General features: G+C 38.5%; 7 non-coding genes across 7 annotated transcripts; 5 read left to right on the top strand and 2 right to left on the bottom strand.

The window, feature by feature from the left end:
• Nucleotides 1-1,801: 1,801 nt before the first annotated feature.
• Trnas-aga lies at nucleotides 1,802-1,883 on the top strand. Its single transcript has one exon. It is a non-coding gene; the product is annotated as a tRNA-Ser (tRNA).
• Nucleotides 1,884-2,389: 506 nt separating this feature from the next.
• Trnad-guc lies at nucleotides 2,390-2,461 on the top strand. The gene has a single exon. It is a non-coding gene; the product is annotated as a tRNA-Asp (tRNA).
• A 2,847-nt stretch (nucleotides 2,462-5,308) lies between these two features.
• Nucleotides 5,309-5,380, top strand: Trnaq-cug. Its single transcript has one exon. It is a non-coding gene; the product is annotated as a tRNA-Gln (tRNA).
• Nucleotides 5,381-6,755: 1,375 nt separating this feature from the next.
• Nucleotides 6,756-6,837, top strand: Trnas-aga. Its single transcript has one exon. It is a non-coding gene; the product is annotated as a tRNA-Ser (tRNA).
• A 2,550-nt stretch (nucleotides 6,838-9,387) lies between these two features.
• On the bottom strand, nucleotides 9,388-9,459 carry Trnam-cau. Its single transcript has one exon. It is a non-coding gene; the product is annotated as a tRNA-Met (tRNA).
• A 5,692-nt stretch (nucleotides 9,460-15,151) lies between these two features.
• Nucleotides 15,152-15,233, top strand: Trnas-uga. Its single transcript has one exon. It is a non-coding gene; the product is annotated as a tRNA-Ser (tRNA).
• A 4,146-nt stretch (nucleotides 15,234-19,379) lies between these two features.
• Nucleotides 19,380-19,451, bottom strand: Trnaq-cug. The gene has a single exon. It is a non-coding gene; the product is annotated as a tRNA-Gln (tRNA).
• Nucleotides 19,452-20,000: the final 549 nt, after the last annotated feature.

Below are 20,000 nucleotides of genomic sequence, written 5' to 3'. Positions count from 1 at the left end.
TTCACTGATATTCATATTGGTAGGCTTAAAAATGATCAGTGTCAGAAAATTAAAAAAGGACTTCTATATTTCCATGTGGTGGAAGAATAGTGATCAAACTTACTCTCCTCCACTTAAACAACTAGAACACTGAAAAAAGCATGTAATATAATGTGCTTTAGACACTAGACAACAAGGCACTGAACAATTTTGATTCCTGAGAGAAAGAAAGCAAATGAGAAACAAATGCCACAGCTTACTACCTAGAATCAGATCACTTCATGACATCAGGAAGAAACATAGCAATCCTACATGTGTATGCATCTAACGAAAGCATTTAAAAATGCATGCAGCACTTCAAAAAGTCTAAAAAGATTAAAATCATAAATGTTCTCTAACCACAGAGAATTAAACCAGAAGTCAACAACAGAAAACAAACAAAATATAGCTAACTAGCATTGCAAGGAAATTTTAAATTATCTTGAACTAAATGAAATAGATTACAGAGACCAAAATGAGTGAGATTCAGCTGAATCTTTGTATAGAGGACAAGAATATAGAAAAGGCGTTTATATTATAAAAGAAAAAAAGTTGTGAATTCAATTATCTGTACTTTCATCTCAGACTATCAAAGAGAAGATTAAAGTAAAAGGAAACAGAGGGAAGCAACAGTCAAGAAGATTAAAAAAAAATAGTAATCAGATTAACAGTAGAAAAAATCAATAAAACCCCAAATCTATTTCTTTGAAGGGGGGAAACTATAAATAAATCTCTAGCCACACTGATCAGAAAAAAGCACCATGTTACAATGAATGAAAGAAAGAAAGAGGAAACACTTACCCCAATTATACAGAAATAAAAAACAAATTTTGGATAATATGCCAATTCCTTTAGTAATTTAGATGAAATGGATCAATTTCTCAAAAGTTGCCAAATACTAAAGTCCATTCAATAAAAGATAAATAATATGGGTTATTTATCTTTATTATTTACTTAAAATGAAAGCTTAAATTTGTGATTTAAAAATCTCACACCAAATGTTGGTGGTTCATGCCTATAACCACAGCTACTCAGGAGATTAAGATCTGAGGATTACCATTCAAAGCCAGCCGAGACAAGAAAGTGCATGGGACTCTTATCTATACTTAACCACAAGAAAACTGCAAGTGGAGTGTCTCAAAGTAGTAAAGTGGTAGCCTTGAGCAGAAAAGCTGAGGGATAGCACTTAGGCCCTAAGTTCAAGCCCCAACACTGACAAAGAAAACAAAACAAACCTCACACACACACACACACACACACACACACACAATCCAAACTTTAACAGACTTTTCCAGAAATTACAAGAGGAGGAAGCATTTTCACCTCATTTTTATGAGGTGATGCCAAAACTAGACGACAGCTTGAAAAAAAATACATGTAGACCAAAGTTTCTCCTTGAACACAGTGCAAAAAACACTTAACAAATGTTGCCAAATTGCACCTAGCAATTTATAAAACAGATGACATACTCTGACCCAGTGAAGTTATTTCTTGACTTCAGAGCGCACGACAACGTCCTCCTGGGCACCAGAGGGCGCTGTCTTGGCATTTGTTGAATTCAAGTGCTGTTTTGTGGGTAATTTTATGTTCAGCTGTAGCGATGAGGATTTTCACCCCGTTGTTTTTATTAGTCCATGCAAAACGACATTTAAAAATGATCGTATTTTGTCTAAAGATTTGTATTCAATTCAGGAAATCGAACTTTTGTTGGTCAATAAATAATGCTTTACCTGATATATGCTTTGCTTAAGATTGTCACTTAAAAAAACAAGCTGGCAGCTGGGTAGTCGTGGCCGAGTGGTTAAGGCGATGGACTAGAAATCCATTGGGGTCTCCCCGCGCAGGTTCGAATCCTGCCGACTACGGGTGCTTTTTCTCCCCCTCCCCAAACACTCTGGAAATGGAAGAGTTACTTTTACTAAATTGTGTGTAATTCTTTACCAAACACGTCTACTTCTTCCTATCTAAAGACTCCTGAACAAAGACGTTGTCGTCACTCTGCACTCCCACCTTCCCTGCCTCTTATGATGATGATGATGAAAAGGGCAAGATTTGCTTTTTAGGATCAAGTAAGAGAGCTTCTGTGGGGTCAGTGATTCAAATGGTTTCTCTGCTTGCAAATGTATTACGAAAAGCAAGACACAAAAGGAAAACCATCAAAGAAATCGAGTCCACCACTGCAGAAGGAGTCTGGACTCGAGCAGCAGTGACGGAATAAAAGTGTCGGAAAAGTGCTCTGAGAGTGGGTCTGTGGCGAGTCTGCGTCGGCTTCGACTACAACCGACAGAACACAAAACCTGCGGGATTCAGACAATGTGGACCACAGAACTTCTCTTTATTAGAAAGAGTCAAAAGGCTCTCGCCAGGTTCTTCCTCGTTAGTATAGTGGTGAGTATCCCCGCCTGTCACGCGGGAGACCGGGGTTCGATTCCCCGACGGGGAGAGGCTGTATTTCATTTTGTTTGCGACAATCTTTCTGAAGTACCAAAGCCAGAGACACTGTACTGCCACAACAATCCAGGTGTAAAAATAGTGGTTGAAACCCTAATAGCATTATCCTATACCCTGCAGGAGAAGGGCTTCGTCAAGGAAAAGCCTGAGCGTCTGACAGTTCCAGGCAGGGAATATGAAGGAAAAGTTTAAATAATACGTTTCCCAGTTTTCCAGCTTGAGAAATACTCTGTTGTAAACTACAGGGCTTTGGGCGTGCCAGATGAGATCTGGCTATCGCTAGTTTCTGAACGAAAAGATATAGTTTCTGGGCTTAAGGAGTGTGGATTAGAGGAACTTTACAAAACCAAGTGTTTGTAATAGGGAATTGTAAAACTATGTATTGTGTAGATCAATAATAATGGCTTGAGAAATAAGATGGGAGATTGGAGTCCAAGACCAGCCACAGTGATGAGTATTGTGGTTGGAAGAGCTGCCTCTTTGACTGGTCAATCTTTCTTAAAGTATAGTTAAGTAGTTAAATAATTACATAGTTCTTAATGTATAGTTGTATGTTTGTTTTTTTTTAAAGGATGCACTTTTCTCTTTGGGATAGGACAGCATTGCCATTAGGCAGAAACCATTAAAATTCTTTGTAATGAATTAACTTAGTAAAGAACCAGTTAACTTACAGTGAAAATGTGTTTCTCTTCCTCTCCATTTTTATCTGACCTACTTCTTGCCCAGTCAACTCTTGCCAAACTACATTGTCAAGAAGCTCTTTGAGAACTGGTTTAACTAGTATCTTGGCTTTAGTCATGGACACACCTTTGATCTAATTTCTAAGACCAAGATTAATGAAATGTTTATCTACAATTAAACGAAGCTTTTGCTTTAGTAGTATAAGGCATAATTTTTACTAACCAGATTTGTTTCTTATTAGTTAAAAATTAGTTTGATAACCTAGAGAAAAACATCAAATGCATAAGATTGTTTTTAAAAAGTATTCGCATAAATGAATTCTACAAAGGAGTTTCATTGTGATGTTTACAAATATGAATATAATGTAGTTTGACAAAATTCACTGTATTATGTCTTCTAAATCTTCTTCACTTTTAACAGTTTTTTAAATGGGTTTCATTAATGCTATTTTCATATGCACATAGATAATGTGCTTCAGTTTCCCCATTTCCCCCTCTTTTTTTCTCCTCCAGCTACCCACTGATTCCTCCCCAGAACAGTTCCCATTTTACAACCATGCCATACGTATTTTTTAGGTCTGAAAAGTATCTGCATTTAACCCACTTTGCCTGAGCTTCATTTCTGTCTTGCTTTCTGGTGAGCAAGTTGCTCTGGGGGTGATAGTGGCCTGAGAATAGATGAAGCAGGTAAGATACTCGCTAAGGTTCTACCATTCGGGCTGTTACTGTCACTTGTGTCCCCTGGCCCTGGGAGAGAAGGGATGAGTTTTAACCTGGTTAGTGACAGTGCTGCTTTCTTGTCAGCAAAAAAGATGTCCATCTGCAATCTCAGATGTCTTGATACCATTTAAAAAATCTTTTTGGCAGAATGCTGATATCTCCCCAGGGAACTTGGAAAGGTTCAACTCCTGATATATGAGACCATTTACTCCTAATACAGAGTCTTCCCTCTCCAACCCTCCACTTTGGCAATCTAGGATTGTTTCTCTTATTTGACATTTCTCTACCATTTCTGGGGTGACAACGAACAGTCCTGAACAAATTATGCTCTATTCTTGACATCAGGAAATGTTTATTGCTGAAGAATTTATAAGAAGCTCATAGTTGATGCTAGAAAAAGAAAGAAAGGAAGGAAGAAAGAAAGAAAGAGAGAGGGAGGAAGGAAGGGAGGAAGGGAGGAAGGGAGGAAGGGAGGAAGGGAGGGAGGGAGGGAGGGAGGGAGGAAGGGAGGAAGGGAGGGAGGGAGGGATGAAGAGAGGGAGGGAGGGAGGAAGGAAGGAAGGAAGAAAAGAAAGAAAGAGAGGGAGAGGGAGGGAGGGAGGGACGAAGGGAGGGAGGGAGGGAGGGAGGAAGGAAGAAAAGAAAGAAAGAGAGAGAGAGAGAGGGAGGGAGGGAGGGAGGGAGGAAGGAAGGAAGGAAGGAAGGAAGGAAGGAAGGAAGGAAGGAAGGAAGGAAGGAAGGAAGGAAGGAAGGAAGGAAGGAAAGCAAAGCCAAGTCAGAGCTTTCTCAGCGACCAGCTCGCTAGGAAACAGCTTTTCAAATCGTGCTTGACGCTTTGGTCTCCATGAGGCGGTATCTTAGCAAGGAACAAAAGAAACCTGTCAGTGTCTTGCTCTCCTCCCACCCACCACCACCAACGTTGGAAAGACCTACAACTAGGTGGCAGGAAGTCATCCACGATTGACATTCGTCAATGACACCCGTCAGTTGACATTCGTCATGAAACGAAACTTCCATAATTGTCCCTAATATTAGGGGCAGAAAACGCAGGACAAAAGCTCTGGAAGCAGCGAAGTCTCTCGGTTTATTTAGCAGGGCAATGTGCCAGCGCAGCCCGTCGGATGTCCTGTTGCAGCCGCGGGTCCCCTGCGTCTCGGCAGCCTGGCTGAGGCTGCAGAACCCGAGCTGGGGCCGGGGAGCTGCAGAAGAAGGCAAAGGAGCCCCGAGAGCCTGGGGAGACACAGAGCGGCTAGAAACCAGTTTGCAAGTAGATTTTTTTTTCCACTAAGAGCGCTGTGCGCGTGAAAAAAGGCAGGTGCACTATGACAGCAGATAATGGAAATCAGGATACAAATTTAGATTTTTTTAAAAGAAGTCTATATAAATTCAGTAACGGAGATATATCCCATCAGACTACAGCACGAGTTGCTACATAGCAGGGTTCCATGGTGTAATGGTTAGCACTCTGGACTCTGAATCCAGCGATCCGAGTTCAAATCTCGGTGGAACCTAAGCTTTTTCTCCCTCTCAAAGACACTAACAGGGAATCTCTAGTTCTGGTGACATGGAATTTAGTGTGAGTCGCACCAACTCCCACTAAGGATCATTTTTCTTACCTTTTGGCTTTCCCCTTTCCCTAAGAGATATTGTGATATTCATGATACATCAGAGTTGAGTTGAATATTTCTTTAGATCTATGTTTTCTAAAAATGTAATGGAGCCAGGCAACGATGGCTCACGCCTGTAATCCTAGCTACTCAGGAGGCTGAGATCTGAGGATTGCAGTTCAAAGTGAAACTCTTATCTCCAATAAACCACCAGAAAATCGGAAGTGGTGCTGTAGCTCAAGTGGTAGAGCACTAGCTCAAGTGGTAGAGCACTAGCCTTGAGCTGAAGAGCTGAGGGACAGCATTCAGGCCCAGGGTTCAAGCCCTACAACCGACAAAAAAAAAAAATGTAATGGATTTGCTTCCCATAGTAGCTAGTGGACCCAAAAGATAGAAAGAGATGCAAGTTTCTCATAGTTGTATCTTTTTTCCTAGGAGAATAGACCATTTTATGTCTGCTACTGATGTCATTGCCCAATAACTCTTCCCATTTGCCTTCACAGATGACTTCTGATTCCATCTGTAGAGACCAACACAAACTGTGGTAGAATTTAGGGCTAGGGAAGTGGCTCCACAATATTACAGAAACAAAGAAAAGATAAAGATTATTCAGGAAAGCTTTGAGATCACAATATGAGTCTGGCATCTACAAGAGAAGAGAGGGAAAAAAAAGGAAGACTTAGAAAGAAAAATCAGTTTGGGTACAACTCTGAGAAAGTCATTTTCAATCCAATAGGAAGCTTTGGTGAAAGATTAACCATAAGAGTTGTGTCAAGCAGAAATGGTCAGGCTTTATTGTATGTCTATAAGCACACAGTGGAAAGAAAACTGATCATAGTTTGAACAATGAGGAAAGCTAATAAGCAGCAGCAACTGGAGGCTGTCAGCTTATAGCAACTGAAAACAAATTATTTCTTGAAAGGAGATCTCAACAGCACATTTCCATAGCTATCAATAGATTTAAAAAAAAACCATACATTTAATGAAATTTTAGTATAGGTCAAGATTATTAGAACAAACAGGTGTGTATAATACTTTTGGTGGACCAAGGACCACCTACATTTAAAATTTTTTATTTGTTTACATTTTTGGGAGGTGCAGTACTGGGGTTGGAACTCCAGGCTTTGTGCTAGCTAAATGTCCATTTGCTACAACAGCATGGTTTCCATGTAATTGATGCCAACCAATAAGGAACATTGACATCTAATCTTGACACTTTAATTTTGAGAGAGCTAAAGATGGCACAGATCTTTGTACTAATGAATCCCTGTTTTCCTATGTAGTTGTGGCCGAGTGGTTAAGGCGATGGACTAGAAATCCATTGGGGTTTCCCCGCACAGGTTCGAATCCTGCCGACTACGATGCCTAGTTTTTGGAAAGGTAATTATATGACGTCTTATGACTCAGTTCATGTGTGGCTTTGTCTTCCAGAAAGAGTATTATTTTTCCCAAACTGGAGTAATCTTTCTTTCACCATGGCCCAGGTAAAAAAGCAACAGAACAAGCTTTCTTTTCCAAACTCACACATTTTACTATTACTTTTTTTTAAGTATTATTTTAAAGTAATCAAATCAGAGTCCTTTTGGTGTTTTCTCCCAAGAGAGCCCAGGTATTGGCAATGGCTTTGGAGTTCCTGCTATTGAAATCCTGTTTTGGAAGATAGATTTTCCTAAAGAAAAAGTTGCTTTGTAGTATTTCATGGCAGACTGCTTCCCTTACCAGAGGTCTTCCTCATCCTTTATATCCTGCTTCAGGTAGGAAAATTCAGGATCAGATAAGAAAGTTAAGGCCCATAAGAAGTGGAGCTCTGGCTCAAGTGCTGGAGAGCTAGCTGTTAGCACAAAAGCTCTGAAATGATGTCCGTGCTCAGAGTTTAAGCCCCAGGATTGACCAAAATAAACAAACAAAAATCCATAACTATGGTGGCACAGATGTGAATCTGAATGGTATATCACAGAACAAACCGTGACATGAATATACAAATTATTTTTATTAATAAGTTTTTTATTGTGAAAATACCGTACAGAGGGGTTACAATTACATGAGCAAGGTAATGAATGCATTTCTTATCAAGCATTGTTGTCTCTTTTATTTCCCCTTACCATCCCTGCCCTACCCATCTCCCCCCCCCCCCCCCCCCCCCCGCATGAATACACAAATTAAGTAGAGCTTTTCTCTTTGTTTTTCTCCTTTCCTCTTTCCACTCTTCTCTCCTCTCATTTCTTTTCTTTTCCTTTTTTTTTCCTTGTTGTTGTTGCAGGAAGATGATGATGAAGCTAGAGAGACTGAGCAGGAGTTGAGGTTGTGACTCTTTTGTACAGAGTTCAGATGTAGAATTGCATTGCATAATTAACACCTGTGAGTAAATATATTGACCAAAGAAAGGAATGCCAACCACAAGTAGGTGCCTTCTTAGAAATTCCTAGGGGAATTGGATGTATCAGTCACTACCTTAGCAGCTAGGTGGAGCTCGCCTTCTTCTACAAATCAACAGCATTGTTATAGTATATAACAATATTATATATATTCTTGTTCCTCAAACTAGAATACTAATAAATCTTTGTAAACACAGTGCTTGTTCTGTTTTATTCATTACTATATACGTTCTTCTTTAATGTGTTTCTCTGGAGCTATGAGACATAATGACCTCATTGAGTGGTGAAATCTCATGGATAAATGGCAGTCAGCAGTAATAAATCCTCTTCCTGCAGGATAAACAAGATTTGACTCTGTGTGCACCATCTATGGAATGTCACACATAGTGCTCTCCATTAAACTGTAAGTTATTTTAGAGAATTCTCACTCTTTGGTTTCCTTGCCATCATCTTGTAGTCTCAAGAAAGTAGGTGGCCAATTAGTCTATCATTTTTCCTTATGTATCTTAAGAATCTTTTTAATATTGTTTTTCCTCTATCTGTTAGTATTTTTATTAAAGCACCAAATATCTTCAATAAAATGCTACCTATGAAGTATCTATAACCCTCAATTGGAAAGTTCCATTTGTATATGGCAGTTGCTAAAAATGACAGATTTCAGATCCTCATTAGTACTTAAGAGCGCTAACACTGCCTCTCAGTCTTGTTCTCCTTTCTCAACGAGAAAGGAAGAATCTCACATATTAAAGTTTTCTTAGCGACATTGGTAAGATTGGGAAGAGGGGTAATTAAGGATAAAAATAGAGGGTTGGACCATTTTGTCTGATATTTTCTCAGTGCTAGTCCTGGGCTTGAACTCGGGGCCTGGGCAATGTCCTGGAGCTTTTTTTTTCCCCTTCAAGGCGAGTGTTCTACCACTTGAACAAGTTAGTTGGAGGTGAGAATCTCATGGGCTTTCCTGCAGGTACAGGCTCTGAGCTGCAATCCTGAGATCTCAGCCTCCTGAGCAACTAGGATTACAGGCGAGAGTCAGCAGCACCCAGCTGTTTTAAAGGTTTTAAAAGGCTTCCTCTGGAGAGAGGACTGGAGAAAACTTGATTTAAAACACATTTGGGATTCCAAAGGACACAGCATAACCAGCACAATCTTGAAAAAGGAGAAACAAGTAAAAGGACTTGCACTGACAAAATTTGAGACTAATATCGAAGTAATAGTAATCATGACAATATAGCAATAGCATGAAGATTAACAGAGATCAACGGCATAGAACCGAGATTCCAGAAACAGCCTGTGACTAGCTGACATTTGTCAAAGGTGTTTGGGAAAACTAGAAAATCAGTGGTAAGGAAGAAGTTGGACACAGTCAAGATAAAAACAGTCCTAATTTCTGAGTTTTTTTCCTATACCAGTTAAAGATAAAAAAAAAAAACAGCGTCACAGAACATTCCTTATTTTCAGCTTTGAAGTGAGTTGCAGCATGGAATGGTAGTATTGTCTCCTGGATTGAGTAATGGGAAAAACCTGTAAAACAGGTTGTAGCAGAGGATGGTTTCGATCCATCGACCTCTGGGTTATGGGCCCAGCACGCTTCCGCTGCGCCACTCTGCTCACACGGGAAGGAGCTACCTAATTTTATCTCTTTAAAGTTAACATTGGTAAATTTAGGAACACCCGGCCCCTTTTTTCTGTGTTGCTGCTTCTTTCCCATTTATCTTGTATTCCATTTATCAAGCTACAGTCCGGGTTATTTTCATCTGTTCTTGCTTTACCAATCATACCCTTTAAGTGGGAAAATATAAGAACAAGATTGAGAACTAATATAAATGCAGATATGTATGATATGTATATATACGTATATAAATCTATTTTTTAAAGATTCTTACAGTTTATTAATCCTTTCATGAAAAATTAACCATCGCAGCTCCAACATTGGCCTTGCAGTCCCTCTGACTTTTGCGTTCCTTTCTCTGTTTTCCTAAGGTCTTTTTCTTCTCATACATGCCATGTTTTCCAAGTCTGTGTTTGGGCTCAATTTTCTTTGCATAATCCAAGAAACCATAAATCCTGCCAAAGCCAAAATGGGCTCTTAATCCAAATACAAAGATGACACTGGGTGTGGTCTTGTACATTTTAGCAAGTTTTCCCCAAATTTCTATCTTAGGTACTGTTGCCTTCCCAGGGTGAAGGGCATCAATGACCATCTGCTTCCTCTGAAATAGTCATAACCCCGGTCATAAACTTCCTGGTTCCGATAGTTACTGTGTCATTCATGATGGTAGTAGACTGTCAGACAGCCAGGAAAGAAAAAAGAGAACTATTATTTCTTTGTAGTTATATCATGGTTGAATTTCTTTCTTTTTTGGAGTGTACATGAATGAATAGAAGTAAGGAGGAGCTGCTCAATAATCTCAAGGTTATGGCAAATAGGAAAAAAACACAAAACTTTCTCACAAAAAGATGCCCCTTAACTCAAAACATGCAATTATGAAAGTCAATATTAGGGCTATATATATATATGATATATCTCTCTCATATATATGATATATATATATATATATATATATATATATATATATATATATATATATATATATATATATATATATATGGCTGGTGTTGGTGGCTCATGCCTGCAATCCTAGCTACTCAGGAGGCTCATATTTGAGAATCCTAGCTACTCAGGAGGCTGAGATCTGAGGATCAGGTGACAAACAGGAAATCTGCATTTTAAATTCCCTTCCATATGGAAAAAACTACTATAACTGATAATGTTCAAAGTCATCCATGTGTGATTTTAAAATATGGAGTTGCCTAAAAAATACTACTTTTGAATTGTAATCACACAATTCGCTAACCTCAATTTTGAAAAATTTGAGGGTAAATGTGTACCCACACCTACTGAGATGCTAGTCAAACCAATTCTTTGAGTATCTCTTCTCAGAAGTGGTTCAAGAGGTGTCCTCACAATACATTTTTGGAACAGTGAGATAACTGTAAGTTATCTCAGCAGGGAGAAGGAAGAAGAGGCTAGAGATGAATGGAAAAGTATAATTGGTTCCTTCTTAATTAATACATTTTGAGAGCCCCACTAAGAAACAGCCCTTAGCTTGGGATATTTTCCCTTCTTATTAAGCAAAGAAATGTGAAAAGGAGTCAGAAGTAAGGTACTCCTTTTTTTCTCCCTTTTTTAACATTTATTTTTATCTTTTAGTTATTGTTATACGGAGTTGATATACGGAGTGGCTATAGTTGCATGAATCAGTTAATAAGTAATGAGAATAATTCTTTTTGAATCATGTCTCCCCTTCCATGGCTCTCCTGGTTTTTCCCTCCCATCTGTCCAGTTCATTTTCTATATAGTGTCTAGTGAGTGTCACTGTTGTATGGTATTGAAGACCTGTCAGGGCACATTCCTTTATCTATAATTCTTCTTCAGATCAAAGTTCAGAAAAATACTCTGTCTGTTCCCAAACCAGCACTTGTAAGAAACTACCATTTTTCTCACCTCTTCTATCCATATGCTGGGAACAAGAGGGAGAATAAGGCTCTATTGCTTGCTTAAAGAGAGCATCATCAAATTTGATGATGATATTTATGACTGCTTATTCTTAGGTACTCTATAAATAATATGCATTCTCTTTAATTTCAGCTTATTTTTTTTGAGTAGGTATTTTTTTTTACTGTAACAGCCACTTAAGGTTATATTTGCCATCACCAATATATAAATACTTTATTTATTATTTATTTATTTTTGGGTCTGGTTGTGGGGCCTGAACTCTGGGCCTGGGCACTGTCCCTCAGCTCTTCAGCTCAAGGCTAGTACTCTACCACTTGAGCCACAGTGCCACTTCCGGCTTTTTTCCTCTTTGCTTATGTGGTGCTGGGGAATCAAACCCAGGGCCTCATGCATTGCAAGGCAAGCACTCTACCACTGAGCCACCTTCTCAACCCTATATAAATACTTTAAATGATACTTTATTTTGGATACTTTATTGTTTTGAAAGACAGAGATGCAGGAAAAAAAAAGGATCTCCTAAAATATGTGAAGTAAAATTGCAAAACTAAAATATAAAGGGAAACCCAGAGTATTAGTTAGAAGGCTTTAGCACAACTTGTAACCTCCAGAAATGAATTAAAAGTAGATGGCAGGGTATAGTATATAATAGAGCATTTGACTAGCATACAGGAAAACTTGGACTTGATCCCCAGCATCATAAACACACACACACACACACACACACACACACACACACAGGGGGGGGGGGGGGGGGAACCCAGTAAAGATGTAAAAGCTTTAAACAATAAAATTCCTAAACTTTACCTAAGTTCCTTATTCATACAGTGAATATGAATCTTCTTTCTTTCTTTCTTTCTTTTCTTTCTTGTCGGTCATGGGGCCTGAACTCTGGGCCTGGAGGCTATCCCTCAGCTCTTCAGTTCAAGGCTAGCACCACAGCGCCACTTCTGGCTTTTTCTGTTTATGTGGTGCTGAGGAATTGAACCCAGGGCCTCATGAATGTAAGGCAGACACTCTACTACTGAGCCACCTTCCCAGCCCAACACTGCAATTTCTGAAGGGAATTTTCTTAAACACACATGGGCCTTAGAAACAAACTTTTGCCTTGTTTATCATACAGCAAATTTCTACAATTCTAATTGTTCTGAGAGAGAATTATTAGTATCTAACCATAATACATTTTGTTGGGTTATCAATTAAAAATGGAAAACTGTGTTCTGGGAAAACAATCAGCCAATTTCATCCAAAGAAATAATAGATAAATAATTAAATAAATGGCTGGTTTTATTCAAGAGAATAGAAACATAGGGTACAGATGATCAACAACATCAAAATTCATTTCAAAAAGAAGATGCATGGTAAGAAATGAGAACAAGTTCCATCAAACTACCAAGCAGACACAAAGCTCATGAGGTCAAGATTCCATTTACAAGCTGAAGATCCGTTTTTCAAAAGATAGAGTTAATAATATTTAGCAGGAGTTGAACCCGCAGTGGAAAACCCCAACGGGTTTCTAGTATATTGCCTTAACACTCTGCCACAACTACACAAGTGAGATAATGCTCTCAAGGGTGAGAAACTGTGTTGCATTTAGCTCTCTCAAGTGAATTTGTTGATGGCATTAAGTGGAAACCACGCTATTGTGGCAAATTGAGAAGCAACACTTAATGAGCAGACCTAAGAAACTCCTTACTCTGATGAGCTAGTGAGAGGAAACTAAACAAGAAATCTTTTCAGAGGCAAAGTTTTCTTCTGTCTCAGTTTCTGTGATGGGAATCCATGAGACACACTCAACATTGGATGTGGAGTTATTTATTTATTGTTGTTGATGTTGTTGTTATGGCGATGTACAGAGGGGCTACAGTTACATAAGCCAGATAAAGAGTACATTTTCTCATAGAGTTCATAAGCAATGTAGATTAAGATAATGGCTATCATTGTGAAGATTAAAAGGTGTTTGTGACTTTAAAAAAATTTTTTAAAAAGTACATTTTCTTTTTCTTTCTTTTTTTTTTTTGAGTCCGGTTGTGGGTCTGAACTCTGGGTCTGGGTGCTGTCCCTCAGCTCTTCAGCTCAAGGCTAGCGCTCTACCACTTGGGCCACAGCGCCACTACCGGCTTTTTCCTTTTTGCTTATGTGGTGCTGAGCGCTCTACCACTGATCCACCTTCCCAGCCCCTATATTTTCTTTCTTTTTTGTTTTTGTTGGTCGTGGGGCTTGAACTCTGGGCCTGCACACTGTCCCTCAGCTCTTCAGCTCAAGGCGAGCGCTCTACCACTTGAGCTACAGCGCCACTTCCAAAAAAAAAAAATGGGGCTAAAGTACATTTTCTTTTTGGATGTCACACTTTCCCTCACTCTCTCAGTTTTTTCCTTCCATCCCCATCCACAGGTTACATATTCATTTTCAATAGTGTCATGTGAGTACCAGAGTTTGGAATTCTAGCACAAATGTGCAGTATTCTCTTCCTTCCATCTGGCGGTTCCACATGCAAAAACATTTGCACAGATGCTATTGCATCCTGGGCTTACCAGTAAACATTTTATCACTACCATTTTCCCACAGTAATTAGTTCCTCAATATGTTGCATTTAGTGTCTTTGTCTTTAGTGTCTATGAGGCAGGTAGAACAATACCCCCATCCCCATTAAATGTGTCACTTCTAATACTTAGTTTTCATTCTCATAATTAGAAATAAAAATAAAGATTTTTGTGGAGTACACATGTTTTCTCCCTAGGAGAGAAGTCCTCAAAGGCCAATGGTTTCAGAACCACCTACATGGATTATTAAAACACACCAGTGGACACCTCTCTCCCAGCCACAGTAGATATGAGCTCAAGTCTTCTATTGTGTGCTTTTAATTCCTAGGTAGTGTAGTTGATGGACTTGGTTCAGGACTATGTTGAATAATCCCCAAAATGATTTTTTAACTGTGCCAAAGGTTATAAACTCTTTATAAGCCTAAATGATAACAGAGTCTGGCAAGTAGTGTGATAGTAAAACCAACAAACATTTGTAAGAACAGAAAGAAGGGACCATTATTCTGGTTCTCCTGAAGGAAAACAGGTCTAGAGAGCTTTTCCCTATCAGGATGACACTAGATTGTGGATGGGATGTCACTGTCCTTTGACATCTGAAAATCTAACTGCACTGTTTTATGTTCCAATGATCCACCTTCATTCCCAGAATTCAGAGATAAAGTCTGTGATTCAGAGTTCCTAACATATTCACAAGGAATCATTCATATTTCAAGTATCTTCCTTATCCCAATTGAATAAACCACCCGTCTCCGACACAGAAATAAATAATTAATTTAACTAGATTTATGTCTTCATTTTAATCAAATCATTTTAATGAATGCCATTGAAGAGATTCCTGGTTTAAATTTTAATTCTGTGAATAAGCAGATGATCCCTATTCTCCCACTTTCCTCTTCATTCCTGTTTCTTCTCCCTTCAGCCTTTAAGACTCTGAAGAGGACTTGGAACAAAAGACTTCCTTTCTGTAGACTCCTGGGGACTAGGAGTGAACATACATACCTGCTTGTATCAGTGGCTTAAAGAAGCTCCAGCACCCAGAGAGTCTTGAGGTGCTTGTCTAGGGACCTTTTGTTCAATTCAATACCATCTACTGGTTCTTAATTTACTTGAGGGAACTCTTTCATTCTCGAGAAAGAAGCATGAGTGGATGGAACTACAAAGTTCTTTATTGCCAGACCTGCTGCCAAACACTCCACCCATTGATTTTCAGTTTACCTCATTCCCCAGGTAGTAACCTAACCAGGTAGTCGTGGCCGAGTGGTTAAGGCGATGGACTTGAAATCCATTGGGGTTTCCCCGCGCAGGTTCGAATCCTGCCGACTACGGTTTTATCTGAAGCTAACCAGTTTCCTACAAGCAATTTTTAAAGTCTTCCTTGCCACTAGCAAACAACTGATCACATCTGCTGAAGACTCCCTTTACTTGATTGAATTCCTAGGATCATTTGTCAGCAGGAGGTCATGCTGTTCTAACAGATCTATGATAACCTTTGGGTTCATAATAATTGTGTGCCAGTGATAAATATAGGTATGTCAGCCGGTTGTTCACATCTGTAATCCTAGCAGTTCAAGAGGATGAGATCTGAAGATCACTGTCTGAAGCAAGCTTGGGCAGGAAAGTCCATGAGACTCCATTCAGTTAATTTCCAATTAGCCACCAAAAATTGGGAAATGGAGCTGTGGCTCAAGATGTAGAACACTAGCTTTGAGCATAAAAAGCTCAGCAACAGCACCTGAATTCAGACCAGGGATACAATTAGAGTTCAGACTGTAAGTGTTGTATGAGGGAGAGGCAAGGGCTTTGCTGGAGAGATGGAGAGATTGTTTATGTCACATGTGTTAGAAGGAAAAAATAGCTATGCAAAGCAAACATTATTTTGCCTCAAAGAGAGTGTATTCATACCAGCAATTACTATGTAATCTTGCAAAGGAATACACCTACACTTGAACATATAGATAAATCTAAAACAGTGATACAAATTTTCAGAAGCAGGTTTAGATACATAGTAAAACATTCCTGTAAAATAGAGAGTAACAGCTGGGTGCCAGTGGCTCACCCTGTAATCCTAGCTACTCAGAAGGCTGAGATCTGAGGACATAGTCCAAAGCCAGACAGAGCAGGAAAATCCTCAAGACTCCTATCTTCAATTAATTTCTGAAAAATCCAAAAGGGGAGCTGTGGCTCAAGTGGTAGAGTGCTAGCCTTGAGCAAAAAGTCTCAGGGACAGTGCCCAGGCCCAGAGTTCAACCCCCAGGACCAACCCCCAACCCCCTCCAAAATCCAAAAACCAAAAACAAACAACAAACAAACAAAAAAAATAGACAGACAGACATAGTATTATCTGCTCTATAGGAAGTAAATTCTACTAAAATATAAACATCAAATAAATTTATACAGAGTGAATATTCATGAAATACAATGTACCAACAAAACTCTCCCCTTGTACAACTAATATATGCTAAAAACATTCATCAAAATACATTTAAAATAGTATTTGTGGAAGAGATTAGAGATAACACATTATGAACATAAGGAAGAGGGAATTAATTCATGCAAAGTCTTTACCCAGGCCAATTTGTAGATTAGATAAAATAAAAATCTAACAGGTATAAATCATCTGAATCTTTGAGACACATTTATAAACAATATTAGGTCACTTGATGGCTTTTAATTGTGTAACAATGAGAAGGACAGAAATTTCAAAGTGTTGTTAGCACTGTAGAAATATTCAAATTCTCTGCTGACTGAAGCTTATGGAATTGTTTTAGGTTAAAAACCTGGCACCATCTAGTTAAATAAAATATAAATATGCCATATGACTCAACTTGCTTGGTTTACGTGATATATCCCATTGATTTTTCCCTCAAGTCTGCAGAGCTACTTATGAGTATGTCAATGCAGTGCAATATATTCAGATAAGGATTTTACTCAATCATTTTGCATGTGAGTTAATGAACAAAAAACTAAGATACCTGTACATATTTTGAAATAGAATGTAGTGAATTAAAGTTACAAGTAAAATGTACGAATTACACATGGGACACTTCACTATTCATATCAAAAAATTAATGTCATTCTATTGTTATTAAGGTGTTGTACAGATAGGTTATCATCTCACAATTCAGGTAATATATACATTTCTCTTTTGGATTATATCACCTCTTCCTTTGCTTTCCCCCAGTTCACCCTCCATCCCTGCCCACAAGTTACACAGTTAATTTTCCACATAGTGTATACTGAATACCATGATTGCATTTGTTCGCCTTTCCTCCCTCCCTTTCTGCTCCCCTCTTCCCCTTTCTCCCACCCTAAGAAGCAGAAGTATCAAAATTTTTAAAGGCACAAATACAAACAAAACATATTTCCCAAGAAAATACTGAAGTAAAAAGTTAACATAGTAACTTATACATAGCAGAATAAAAACAAATAATAATTGGGATTGAAGTTAAAAAAAAAAACAAAAAACAAACACAAAAACCTTTTCAGAAAGGGGACCTTACAAGAGTTGCTAACGTGCTCAACCTTTGGAACACAAAGTATTCAACTGTCTACAACAATGTATTCAATATCTAATGTTTCCTTTCTTTTCATAATATAACTTCATTATAACAGAGTGGGATTCTCTCAAAAGCCAAATTGTAACGTTTGAAGTTATATAGACAGGATCAATGCCCTCTTGTTGGACTCTCAGATTCCCAGGAACAATTGTGCTTGTTATTCATTGTAGCAAAGTAGAACACACAATAATGTTAGGAATGACTTTCAAAGTCAGGTGGCCAGGTGGCTGAAGAAGGCTCTTCATTTAGAGTGCCTGCTCTAAGTAGCCAGACGTGTGTGTGTGTGTGTGTGTGTGTGTGTGTGTGTGTTTGAAAGAGAGAGAGAAAGGGGGAGGAAGGGAGGGAAGGAGGGAGGGAGGGAGAAAGGGTAAGGGGAGGAAAATAGGAAGAAAGGGATGAATTACCTATGACCATGGTTTGGTTGAATGATTTGCAGGAGTACCAAAGGACAGGGAACTTTGCTCTAATTTGAGAAGTTGTTAGAAAACAGAGGTCGGACATTCTATGTGCATTCATTAATCAGTCATAAGGTTGGACTAAAGTAAAGATAAAATAATTGTGAAGAATTTTAGCTGATAAAGATAGTTGGTATATATTGGGTAACAAAAAACAAAATGGTAAAGCTAATAATTTCAGTGACCAGGCAAATATTGCAAAAATATCATTATAGATTTTCTCAAGACTTTTACCTTCAAAGATATTAGACCTGTAGCTATTTCTAAAATATATTGAGGTGCTGCTGATCACAAACATGGTATATAACATGTGAACACTGTTATATATTACAGACTGTGGTAGACAATTTGCTCCAGGGAAGTTAGAATGAACTTGTGACTTTGAAATTATGTAATCATTTAATCACAATCAAAAAAAAAAAGAACCTCGGGGAAGGGAGGGAGGGAGGGGATGGTAGGGGGAAAACAATGGAGGGGGTAACAATGTTCAAGAGGAAGTGTACTCATTACCTCACTCATGTAACTGTAACCCTCTGTATAGTAGCTTTACAATAAAATAAAATTAAAAAAAAGAAAATAAAAAATAAAATATATTGAGGGGCTGGGAAGGTGGTTCAGTGGTAGAGCGCTTGCATTGCATGCATGAGGCCCTGGGTTTGATTCCTCAGCACCACATAAGCAAAAAAAAAAAGGCCAGAAGTGGCGCTGTGGCTCAAGTGGTAGAGCGCTAGCCTTGAGCTGAAGAGCTGAGGGACAGCACCCAGGCCCAGAGTTCAGGCCCCACAACCAGACACCCCCCCCTCAAAAAAAAATAAAATATATTAAGTCTTACATATCTATTTTATTTTGAGTTCATCTAACCTAAGATTTCTGACATTTGGTTTCTGTGTCTGTGAGCCTCTTCTCTGCGTTTACATACATATATGCTGGTTTCAGTGGCCTTTGTGCGACGGAGCCAGAAATTTTACAGCTAGATGGAAGTCATGGATATGCGACACTATTAACTTTGCATCCTCCCACACGATTAGAGTCTTTGCTTCCTGTATGTGAAATACTGGACAATTTCAAACAATCTTTGTAATTGCACAGAAAATAAGGTATTTTGAAATCTGTTTATATTCTTTGTTGCTATTGTTTTTTTCATGTGCTAGGGGTCAAATCTATATCCTCACACATGCTAAGCAATCACACTACAATGCAGCTCCACCTCTCACCCTAGAGTTTTTTTTCCTCCTAGTACCAGCAGATTTTGCAGTTTTGTCATCTTCTTCCTTTATTTACTTCTGATGCTTCTTTTCTTTCCATAATCTCTAAAACTACAGAGTGAAATTTGCTCTCTCATTGTGGAGATACAAGGCTCTGAGAATTTGAAACAACTCACAGGAGATAATTAGGTGCAAAACACAAGTATGTCCATCGTGTAACTTTTTCCTCCAGGGAAAATATACACTTCTCTCGAAGGTCCCACCGAGATTTGAACTCGGATCGCTGGATTCAGAGTCCAGAGTGCTAACCATTACACCATGGAACCTCCTGCACAACTGTGCTTCCAATAATTGTCTGTGAAATACAGGAACGCTACTAAAACTGAAAATAAAACATTTTAATCTATATTTATTCCCAATATCTTTTTGAAGAAAACCCTGAGGGATTTCATTTCTTTATTTGCTAATTACACTAACCTATAAAGTACACCCTCAATTCACACATTAACTCAGAATCTTGACAGTGCTTGTCTTGTACTTTCTTCATTGAGATAAACTAAATGAAGGCTGAGGATGAAGGATGCATGCTTAGCGTGTTTGAGCCCTGAACAACAATAACAAAGATCTAACCAAACCAAGTAATTTATTTTTACATAGACTAGAATCGTACTGAATGTCTTATGTTTACTACATATATGATTGTTTATATATGATTGGGAATTTATACATCTCTTTTTACCCCGAAATCAAGGTTTGCAAATCTTTTATTGTGCAACTGTGCTCAATTTCAGCCATGAGATTGTTTTCCTTTACATAGATTTTTAGTTATCAGGTCTACTGCCTCCACAAAAAAAAGCTTCAGTATGTGGATTCTA

This window comes from Dipodomys spectabilis, unplaced genomic scaffold (assembly GCF_019054845.1).
Source record: "Dipodomys spectabilis isolate Male_0828 unplaced genomic scaffold, ASM1905484v1 ptg000085l, whole genome shotgun sequence".
Taxonomy (NCBI): domain Eukaryota; kingdom Metazoa; phylum Chordata; class Mammalia; order Rodentia; family Heteromyidae; genus Dipodomys; species Dipodomys spectabilis.
The sequence above is the reverse complement of the archived record's forward strand: the minus strand, read 5'-3'. Positions and strand labels throughout refer to the sequence as shown.